The 12073-nt window shown below is 35.1% G+C and overlaps 1 protein-coding gene and 1 long non-coding RNA gene across 4 annotated transcripts in view; one reads left to right on the top strand and one right to left on the bottom strand.

Annotated features, from left to right (window-relative positions):
• The window catches only part of LOC149785627 (putative RNA-binding protein 46), a 136010-nt gene that overhangs the window by 119292 nt on the left and 4645 nt on the right, over positions 1 to 12073 (bottom strand). The window lies entirely within an intron of this gene.
• Positions 511 to 4371, top strand: LOC149785628 (uncharacterized). The gene is made up of 3 exons (XR_016413522.1): positions 511 to 912; positions 1608 to 1702; positions 3658 to 4371. It is a non-coding gene; the product is annotated as an uncharacterized LOC149785628 (long non-coding RNA).

The following is a 12073-nucleotide window of genomic DNA, read 5'->3' as shown; positions in this document are numbered from 1 at the left end:
CCTTGTATATCTTTTCACATTTATTGAAATACTTGCTTACAATTTAATTACCAGTCATACACATATAGTGTTGGGCGGTTAATCATATAGTCAGTTTATACTTGGGCAAATGAGATAAAGTTGAGACTCCGTTTATTTCATACTCACCTATAATATTTGGGTGTCCAATCTGTGTCGTCTTTCCATTTGTGTTCCACACCTCGACACGATATTGCCTCTTGGTCGTAAACTTTGTCTTCTAAAACCACTTTACTGTAAACCAATCATTCCCCAACATATCCAAATCACGGCGTTGGTATCCGATGTATAGATATTAACTCTTTAGATAAATCATAAATCAAAAGAGAACAAAATGTCTGATTTTTCTGTCAAGTATTCGCCTTTACGTATCGGAGTCACGTTTTTGTCACGCAGAAATAGCCGGTGTTGCTCCGTATGATGATGGCTGATGAAGCTGACTATGATGGGATATAAAATTATGAACTTATTTTTTTTAACCAATTACTACATTGAAAAAGCTGGCATATTTCGATTTCATGTGTTAGAACCAAATTTTCTGTAAAGAGAAAAAAAAAATAAATAAAAAAAAAACCATTTATGTAAAGTTTGGTTCCAAATTTGGCACCGTAAAACGCTTTGGATAACCAGTCTAGAATTTGGGTGCAATTTTCGATTGGAGTGTCATTGAAATTGTAAAATATAAAATATCCCAGGATTTTAAGATGACCACTGAACCAGAAATATCACTGGTTATATGGGTGAATGATCGTCCCATTCAGGGAGGCATAATCTGTATGACTGATATACACTCGCCACGAAAAGAAATGAAGGAATATCGCACGGGAGAGAAAGTGATGGCGGTTTGTCGTGGATTCAAGGGATACCATGAGCGTATTATTGCGAAAATAGCAGGTAAGTCATTACTCAGTCCAATTGTAGCAAAATTATTTGCACGGCCGCCAAGTACCTTAGCTGCGAAAGACTTCGCATGACGTAAATTTACGGAAAGCTATTACGAAATATATCCTATATGGAACAATTTCTTTTTTTTTTATGCTGTTTGAAGACTGGTAAATTAAACGTCAAAACTTGTAAGGATATTGAAAGGTATGTATTATGTTTTAAGCTTTGTTTACATAATTGGCAACATTTTTTACTTATCCTAATGCACAATGACCAGTCATCTCGTGTCTGTCTTTCAAAAAAGTTGGTACGTGCCGGCCTTGCGAATATACATTTCCAAATTGTAAATTTCACTTTAAATTTTATTCACCCTTGATATTATTAATGATCTGACTGGTATTTGTATTTTTTACATTTTCGTTATTATTTTCCAGACAGTGTGCTATTTGTAGCAATAAGTTATATTTGTTTTAATTAATTTTAGACTGTGACTCGGAAATATACCGGTAGATCTCTTTTCCAATTAATCTTCAATTCAGATTATGGCTTGTTTCTGTCTATCCAATTTATATTCAGCCATTTCAGTAATATTTAATAGTAACTTATTGTATAATTAATAAGAATGTACAGTTGTAAACTGTTGGAAATGATTATCAATTTTCCTCACCAAAAGTACTTGTTTAGTTTGTGTCCTTTAATTTCAGAAAAAAAGTGGCAAGGCACAGTTATGTAAACAACTTGATGGCGACAGCTTCATTGAAATTCTTCGATCTTTTAATTTGAATTAAGCAAGCGAGAGGTAATACCACATTTGTTTCAAATTCAAATGTCTAGAACATTAGCTGTAACCTGGAGTTGTGTATGTAGATAAGTAAATATATCAGAAACTTAGTGCATATGAATCATCATGGTGAAAATTTGGATTAAATTTTTTTTCACACCCAGCATGAGGCAGAAATATGTCAAATTTTGGATTTTAACAAAGCTGCTAAATAAATATTCAGAATGCTGTACAGCTCTGGTGAATATATTGGCAAGACACTAACTGGGGCAAGAGCCAATAATAAGTACACACAAGGCCACCTCTCCAAGACCAGTCCAGAATTCAAATAATTTATGGTATATTTTAAATTATTAACCATGCGTTTTAAACTTTGTTAACCTATGACAAAATATATGCCAAATTGTAACAAAATTTTTTTATGAACTAAGGCTGGAACATTATTACGAAATTTAAACGTATACACAACTACTACTTGAAACATGATAGTGTAGACAGGCAATATTCAAATGGACAATGTAAATCTACTTTCATTTAAATGGTATAATCACAACTGCATGTATATGGTAGCCAGTTTGTGTGTGGATGATTCAGATGTTTAGTAACGTAGCTTTAACAATGTTTAATCACATCGATACAATGTCTGCAGTGTGGCAATTTATAGTGATGTCTAGCACTGGGATATCATGCCACAGACATGTAGCATAATGTCTCCCACCCATTCACATTATCTTGACACCAGGTTGACCAGTCCTAACACGAACCTCTTAACCGTTTACCTTATAGAGCATAATTACAAAGTGCAGCATGCTATAAATAGAGCACCTGTTACCTATTCGACTCCATATGCATAGGCCTGCCTGTTAACTGTTAAGCAATGTAGTGTATTTTATGTTAAACAGCAATTGTAACCATTTTACATTTTTGGTACACATCTATTATGTGTGGAAAAATTTAAGATTAAAAGTCTGATTGTTATAGCTGCGTAATTATTTTTCACTAGAGAATTTTTTACATGCTTTAAAATCTTGAGAGGACTCATTCACTGTCATGTCAGTGAGGCCGCGTGACCAATCGTAGCTGCCATTTCTCATACCTGAAATTTACAATTTGTCGTCTGCATCTACATCACTAAGTCATCTGAATTTGATAATTTATGAAAACTAATTGCTGCCTGCATCAATATCAGAGCCTTTACATAGGTTATTGAATCTTTCGTAGTTCTGATTCTAATCGTGAAAACTTCATAAGTACTGAATGAAATCCACGACCTCCATTTTGGAGAGTGGAGATTATGACCCAGTTACTTTAAATAGCAGATATCGACCAAGGCATAAACAGTGACCACGTGATCTGATGTAATTGTCATTCACAGAAATGAATGTAGTATCTAAATGGGGGTTTTCCCCAAAGGTGGCGCTATGAAAACCGGCTTAAAATGGCTGATGTTTACAGCAGGTGTCAAAAGGTGCTTCCAAGTGAATGGAGTAGAGGCGTCAAAAGATGCTTGCATGAGGTAGAGGGTTAATGCTGAGCACCAGGCGAGGCAGCTAATAGTACCATTTTTTTAATAAGTCTTAGGTATGACTCGGTTAAGGGTTCAAATCTGTGACCTCTCACACCTGTAGCAGGCGCTCTAACCACGTAGACTTAGGCCACAGGAGCAGTTAGGTAGCCAGTTTAATTTGTGATGGAAACCACAGGTTTTTAAGCTTATCAAGTTAGTCATCAAGCCAAGTGTCTCATTACAATTACCAACCTCAGGGATTGTAAAAGTACTGTAATTGCATGAAATGTTTCAGGCATAACTCTCATTCTCTCACTCCCCTCTCTCTCTGTCTCCCTCTCTTTCTCTCTCTATATATATATATATATATATATATATATATATATATATATATATATATGGGATTGAAATAAATTTGAAATCTTGCTTGATTCTATTCCTTAATATACAATGATTTGTATTTCAGAAATCATGAAGGAGAAGTATAACATTGGGGAGGTGATGGTGAGACAGAAGCTTTGCGATTTGGTTAAACCATCAAGAGTACCATCACTTCCACAGACTCCAGTGGTGACAACAGAAAAATAAGAAATGTGGTGAATGAACTATGAAACAACACGTGTAAAAAGAAATATTTTAATTTTTTTAAATTAAAATTGAGATAGAAATTAACGTGAATTTCTGTTATTTTGTTGTTAAGATTGCTTCAGAATAAATTCAAACTATAACTAGAGTAAGAGAACATATTTTTAGAAACTCGGATAATGTTAAGGAGCCAGTAATCTGGATTTTATGACACACCAGTAGAAGTGTAGCGACATTTATGACAACTTAAGCCATGTTGTCTACTGAATACTAGTGCACAACCTATTAAGCTACCAGTGACAAGTATAGTTTTTAATTTTTGTTTCCTTGTTTAAAAGTTACTAATCATCACAGTCAATACAAGGAGTTGGTTGGGGTAATTTGGATCATGTTCTTCTTGAAATTATCATCAAATAAAAGTTGATCACTGTTAAAAATCTCGTTTTCATAAAATATTTCAACAATTTTCAGCTAAATTTTAGTGTTGTCCATGGTTTTCCAGCCTACCCTGGATAAAGACTGGAATATAAGTCCAAATGCTCCAGCATTTTCCATGCTAGAATTGTCCAGGGTTTTCTATCGTTTTCCATGCTAGAATTGTCCAGAGTTTTCCAGCCTACCCTGGACATAGCCTGGAATACAGTCCAAATACTCCAGCGTTTTCTATGCTAGAATTTTCCAGCGTTTTCCATGCAAGAATTGTCCAGGGTTTTCCAGCCTACCCTGGATAGAGGCTGGAATAGTAGTCCAAATACTCCAGCGTTTTCCATGCTAGAATTTTCCAGTGTTTTCCATGCTAGAATTGTCCAGGGTTTTCCAGCCTACCCTGGACATAGGCTGGAATATTAGTCCAAATACTCGAGCATTTTCCATGCTAGAATTTTCCAGCGTTTTCCATACTAGAATTGTCCAGGGTTTTCCAGCCTACCCTGGACATAAGCTGGAATATTAGTCCAAATACTCCAGCGTTTTCCATGCTAGAATTTTCCAGCGTTTTCCATGCTAGAATTGTCCAGGTTTTTCCAGCCTACCCTGGACATAGCCTGGAATAATAGTCCAAATACTCCAGCGTTTTCCATGCTAGAATTGTCCAGCGTTTTCCATGCAAGAATTGTTCAGGTTTTCCAGCCTACCCTGGACAGAGGCTGGAATATTAGTCCAAATACTCCAGCGTTTTCCATGCTAGAATTTTCCAGCGTTTTCCATGGAATATGATGGACATTCTACAGCCGGGATACTCTGAGTAACTTAAGTGAATTGTATGTATATAACTCTAGTGAATGGAGTATACAGAATTATGGGATAATCTTGTTCTGTAAGAAACAGCATTCTGGGAGAGAGACAGACAGTCTGAAGACAGAAGTTTGAGGGAAAGAAGGATGAGGTCAGAATAAAAGGACCAGGAAGTCCATGAAGGGGCAAAGCATAGAGCTTAGGACTAACTAGGAGACATTGATATACGGTCAAAAAGAGAGGAAGGTGATGCATATCGATCATGGACATTGCGCTCTTTTCACCTATCATTATGATGATGAAATAAATCCAAATTAGACACACCTGTTAAATTATACTGACATAATCTAACTTTAAGTGGAACTGCCGTTATTAATTTCTTCTAATTACATTTTTTATTTTCTTGTCAAAAGGGGTTCGTATTGCTTTATTTCTCCCAGTATTCTCACTCAGTTCTTTGTTGAAATTCTATTCTTCTTTCACTCCCGCAGGGCTATAATATCAAGGGAGGTCATCCTCTAGATAACGCCAGCCAAATCCAATCAACCACCCCTCTTACTAAGAGGAAGACGTTACACTGGGAATCAGACATTTTGGGTTTTCAAGGTAGCCCGTATTTTAAACATTCTTCATGAATGGTTCAAGCTATGCCATAATGTTTATTCCTGGGAACGTTGTTTTAATCAAAATTAGTTTTACAACCATTCATGTTGGCCTTGACGAGCCCAGATGTAGAACAGTTGCTACTTGAAAATCAGATGTCTCGAGAAGAACGGTTAAATAAAATTTGTATATTTTGCCAAGCACATTTTGTTATGTAGGACTTTCAACGAATTTGCAGGAGTTTTCATGTTTCACTGTTTTATGCACCAGTACTTGACATATCTAATAACTGCCACAAAGTCTTTTGTTGCTCTGTCAATACTAATGTTTGTCTGATTGGTGATTAGTGTTTAACCTGCATCAGAACAAGGGATAACCACAAATGAGAAATTCATTGTAACATATTTCAACATCTAACACACCGGTAGAGTAGCTTTCAAATTGACAAAAGGAGTCGAGACACAATTCAAGGTAGAAACTTCATGTGAAAGTGGTTATTAAATGATAAGTAATCATGTGGAACACGTTTGGAATGTATAGTATATGGTGAATATACTGTGTTAAGATAACTGGCATGAAATGGGGGGGGGCAGATTAAGAACCATGTCACTGTGTTAACTTCTAGATGGCAAGTGAGTATTCTCAAATAATCTTTTTCATTTTTACTAATAAGCATGATTGCCTGTGACTGCAAATGTTGTTTCAGATGGATTATAATTTAACAAAATAACAAAACAACAACTAATAATAATTATTCATGACTATTGAAACATGCATACGATAAGCATTGCTCTGTATCGATTCTCCATCTCTTGTATCGTTATGTGTATCATTTCTGCAAAAGTATCAATGCATCAGTATATTGATGAATTGCTTCACCCCCTAATGAAAACAGTTTTTCAAAAAAATAAATTAGTCTATAAAAGTTTACTATAATGGTAGGCATTTATATGAAACTAGTACCTGGACAGTCTATTGTTACATTGTCCATTATGATTTTTTAAGAGATAGGTGTCACTTTCACATGATAAAAACATGAATGGAGGTGTTTATCATTTGGTATTTTATTCTTTTTTGTTCATTTTAATGATGGTTTCACCCATATTTATCACATGCAGTCTTTCTTTTTTTTTGGGGGGGGGTGTAATCCTATCCTTGTTTTTCAATATAATCTATTAAACAGTGTTCACAAAATCTGAAAGCCTCATTCCAAGCCCCTTCTCTAATTTGAGATGAAGCCCCTCCTGTATTCCAAGTAAAGTATCCATCGGGCAGGTGGGAAAAAAATTAAATTTGCGTAATAAAACTTTGATCGCACTGACTAAATGAAGAATTTTTTTTTTTAATTTGTTGAAAGAGAAGTAAATCATTGATATTTATCCACATCCATGCCCCTTACCTGTAAGGCTGTCAACATTTTTGGAAAAGTCAACAGAGTTACCTGGGTACCCAATCAAAGGGAAATTATTTATCGTGAACTTCAACTGCTTTGTTTTAAGTTCATACATGACAATCCACCAACAGGTAGGTATAAGCATAATTATTATCAATACAAGTAGCAAAAGAACTTAATGTGAGCATACAAAGATCTATGTATTACATGCCATAAATACATAAAGCCATATCAAAAATGTACATTTATTTTTGCTACCTACCTGGATATGCAGTTAAAATTCTCGTCGCCATTGGCCAAATCGATGTAGATTATTAGTACATGAGAACACAGGCACACATCTTCACTAGCCAAGGTTCCAATATGATAACCCTATCTACAACTTGGTCGATCAAACAGATATTTTAGTGCTTTGTCCTAGTGACATCTATTGGATTTCATGAGTTGCCTCCCTTAATATGTAATGCCAATGAACTAATAACATATCGGACTCCTGATACTAATTCAGTTCCCATTGTAAACCTATGTAAACACCATGATATTAAAAATTCAATAACTTGATATTTTTGAGTGCTCATCAAACCTATATTTATCAGTATAGATGAAACCTGGATGTCAGCTTCTGTGTACAGGAAAGGATATGAGCCGCAGCATTTTCTGGACCTGCATGTGTTTGAAACATGTGCTTTCAATTCTGCACCAAAGAGTCACGTTTTAATTTTACTAACGAGTGTTCCAAACTAAAGACTGTTAAAGGACTGAAATTCCATCAATAAAACAATGTCTCTATTTTTTTTCTCACTTACAACTAGGATTAAGTTCTTGAAAGGTTCTTTTTCCTACACCATAACTTACATTATTAACCAATCCTGGTTAGCCAAACCTATATATACTCTATTTTATGTTCACCTATTTCCAGGGTGGTTCCCATTTTTCCATACCATTAGTACTGTGTGTCCTATAACAGTGGTGCATTATACACTGGATGAAAATAGTGGAGTCAATTGACCTAAAAAGGATACTTTGCAAGTTTAACATAATGATGTACAAGAGGGAAGACATTACAGTTGTATTTGAGAGAAAGGTATTTGTACAAAACATGGACCGATGGTGGAAAATTGCTTATTTACCTGTCCATTCAAGTTGTGTGCTCCCTTTATCTTGATCATGTTGGAACAGTGTTCAAATTTGAACTTAATTTGATTGGATGCAGTGGCGTGCTACTGCATCTAATGAAATTCACATACCCGAAGCACAGAAATATCCTCTCAATACACCAAGGTGTAGAAAGGATTATCATATTGGAACCTTGGCTAGAAAAGATGAGACACAAAACATTTTTTATACACAACATTCACTTTAATTTGTTTAACTTTAGCTGAAAGGTCAGAGTCAAGTTCACAAATTCTGAATGCTATATTAAATCACTGTCAAACTCCCCTTTTAAAATTTGTTAAGCATTATTGACTTGTCCTTCACCTGATGCAACATCTTAAGTTTAACACAATCCCTCTCCTCTAACATTTTTCAATCATACAACATCCATGAGTCACATCAATAAATCATTAGCTTCACTTAAAATTCGGTACCTTATTTTTTTTTCTTCTCAATACAAACTGGCCTGCTACTTAGCTCATTAACCCCTGGAGATTTTTGTAATTTTCGCCTGAAATTGGAGTAAAAAACGCATTTTGGGCACTACTTCTAAATACATCCAAATATATCTGCTTCCAAGAGACTTTCATTCAGCCTGATATCTAGTTGTGTTACAAACATCATTTTTCACTGGCTATTTGACTCGTGCATGTACAGAATGGTAAAAGTTGAGTTCTTATTTTTGATTATTGGACCCATCAATTTAGTGTCCTGGCCACTTTTTACTCCGTATCTCCGACTTATCCTACTTTCTGCAAAGGTTCTCCTGTCTGTGTGCATTTCTGACTGGTCTGCCTTAGATCTCAGGCCCAAACGTCTAAAATCCAGACACAAAATCCGCTTCCAACAACAGATGAATTCTTGGTGTAAAAAAATTGGGTCTCAAAATAAGTTTTTCCCTCTGTATTTTGTAATGCAAGTATAAAGTCCAGATTATTTGGTATCAGTGTAGTGCTACATCTGTCTACTGTTCTGTATTACCACCCACTTTAGGGTATCTTAAATGACCTTGACGCTACAGAGCTGAGAAGTAGGGTACTACCCTTCTGATGCATAACTGTGGCACCTGGGTTAGTTAAGCGTGTATCAAACTATAATGAATCTGCGACACATGGCTTCAAGTCCAGGAAACCTGTCTGTTTTCTTGGAAATATGTCATATACAGTTACTATAAATAGAAAATAAGGAAACTGTTTGACATACCAGGCCAAATGGTTGCACACATCAAATATAGATCAGTAGAAAGAGGTCTATAATGGATAAACGCACAGCAGCCAACAGTCACGTGACACGAGCCTTGAACTGTACTTGTTATTCTGTATTTTGCTTGCTCCTGACATTGCCAGATATAATCTTTGAACTTGGAAACAAGTTTTCTTTCCTTTTTTCTTCTTTTTTTTTGTACATTAACTGAACAGGTACCCATAGCTAATTTTATTACCCAAGCAGTTATGAACGGCCAGGTACCCATGTACCTATAAACAGCTTTACTTACCTGTATGAAATTCATCTACTTGCTATACTTCGGTCAAAATCTAGAAACTTTGTGGACAAAGTGAAGCCTGTGATCCATGTATGGGGGATCAAATTGCCAAGTGATCTCTTTACTGGCAGTACGAAGACAAAAACACCATTTTTAAGGTGACCTACCTCACATACTCTTTTACAGCTGAAATCTAACACTTTAAAAGATTAACAAATTTTTTTTTTTTTACTGAAAAGTAAAAGAATGAAAAACATTTTTTTATGTGTTCTTTCCACACATTACAGAAACTAGCCAGAACCAGTCTACCATGGACCAGAACTATTCCAGCAGTTGTTGCCACTGGTGCAGTGATGTGTGACCGAGTAATCGGATCTAGGCGCACACATGTGCATGACAAGCCATTGATTATGTTATTGTTTTAATCGGATGAGTTTTGGCTAAATGTGGGTTATCTTTTTAGGTGTTCTATATATTAAGAAAAATCAAAGGTGGTCCATGGTTGCCTTTCAATCTTTGATGAAAAGCTGATGGTAGCAAGATAAAAAGGAAAGACCAACCTGAAAATGATTTAGACACAAACACTTCAGTAAGCATTTTGATCTTTTTTTTTGTCTTGTTTAATTGCTACTGTGTTGTTTCATAAATATTAATTTACCTTTCCCTTGCATGTGGTTACACTAGTGTTATGTAACACTGTCAGTTTTATCCTTTACCCTCATTTGCACTTCAGAGACCCCACATTTTTAATTTGACCCCAGTTTTGATACCAAAGTTTGTTTTTTACTCAGTCTGACCCCCAGTTTTGACTCCAGATTTTTTACTCTCATTCTTGCACCCCTAGGGAATGCAATGAACACTGGTTAATAGCAAAAGTACTACGTGATGCCTGTGAACAACTTTAAATGTGTAATGAGAAACTGTAAAATGACAAGCTAAGCTTCAGATGCTAATGAACATCAACAATGCTAATCCAGCGAGCAAGCAGGACACTGACAGTACAATGGACAATCATACAGACATCAAGATCTTAAGGAAAACATTCATTCATGTGAACTATTTTGAGATCTTAATAAATATGTATGCATTAAATATGAATTTATTTCTTTTTTATAGTTATAATACAATTAAATGCAATGTTGTGCAAAAAATAATAGTAAAAAATAGCGCCCTTTTTAGACACATGAAGTGGAGTTTGGGTTTGTGGAAATAGAGCCAGGGCTTTTGAACTTTTTTAGTCACCAGCCCATGACCTGTGTCTGAAAAAATTCTTTGACCACTGCTAGATCACATGAAACGTCTTGTATACAGCATACATTTACTATTTGTGCCTCAAGAACAGTTTCATTATATTTAGTAGTGACTACCTGAAGAATTAACCCCAAAGAAGATTCCATTATCTACTTTGTATTCATGATATACACTACACAATAATGCTCACTTTTGTCAAGAATTTTTTTTGCAGACAATAAAATAGCTAACAATATGGGGGAGACAACTCTTACTATAAAATATTTACAGGCAGGATTTATGCACAAACACATCTCCTCTTTTATATTACTCTGCATCAAAACTTGTAATTGGAGATACAAAACAATGACCTAGGGTGAATCTAGAGACACATCTGTAAATATACCTTTAATCCATTCTTGATTCTGAGGCCAAGGCATTAATTTATCACATCAGCAAAATACTCCTAAAAATGATACAATTAGTTATGTGGAGGAAGGGTATTTTGATAAATCATGTTTTTATTTGTGGCTTCTGTAATAGGGACTTTTGATATGATTTAACTGTTTTCCAGTTTTCTACTCTTGTACACAGTCATGTTGATCAGAATCCACATTTCAAGAAATGTTCTGCTTCTGCAGTCCAAAACAATACAAGCAGAACCTTTACAGCACACTCACCCCATGGCCTTATGGACATTAATCATTTGGTTCAACAGGTCTAGCTCTATGGTTCATGTAGTGAGAACAACATGCATCTGTGTTTATGCAAATTAATTAAATGATTATTTACAGGACTTACAATTAGTTATAGATTTTGAAAATGCTGATCATATTAGAGACATGATAGTAGATTAAGTTTCTCTAATTAGCAAGACTATCTTGTGTATAGATTTTAAAGAAATAGATATTTGATACTTGAACTCTGACAATATTTGCCAACTATTACACATAAACTACATTTAACATTTATATTTTGAGGGAGCAGTTGAAAGTGAGTGCTTGTATGATCAGATATATTATAATCATTTATGTTTTCAAATCAACTTCTAGACAACTCATTAGTGAGATATCAAATGTTTAGTTAAATGTAGGAAACAGATCTGTGTACCAGAAAGTATAAAGCCAGTTATAGAAATATGCCATCAGGATGTCTCCTGTAACGTCCGCTAGGCTGATATATATAGAGGCAGAAATGGTT

This window comes from Sinohyriopsis cumingii, chromosome 13, assembly GCF_028554795.1.
Source record: "Sinohyriopsis cumingii isolate HCF-2022 chromosome 13, ASM2855479v2, whole genome shotgun sequence".
NCBI classification, from domain to species: domain Eukaryota; kingdom Metazoa; phylum Mollusca; class Bivalvia; order Unionida; family Unionidae; genus Sinohyriopsis; species Sinohyriopsis cumingii.
Note: the sequence above shows the minus strand (reverse complement) of the source record. Positions and strands in the feature narration are given on the sequence as shown.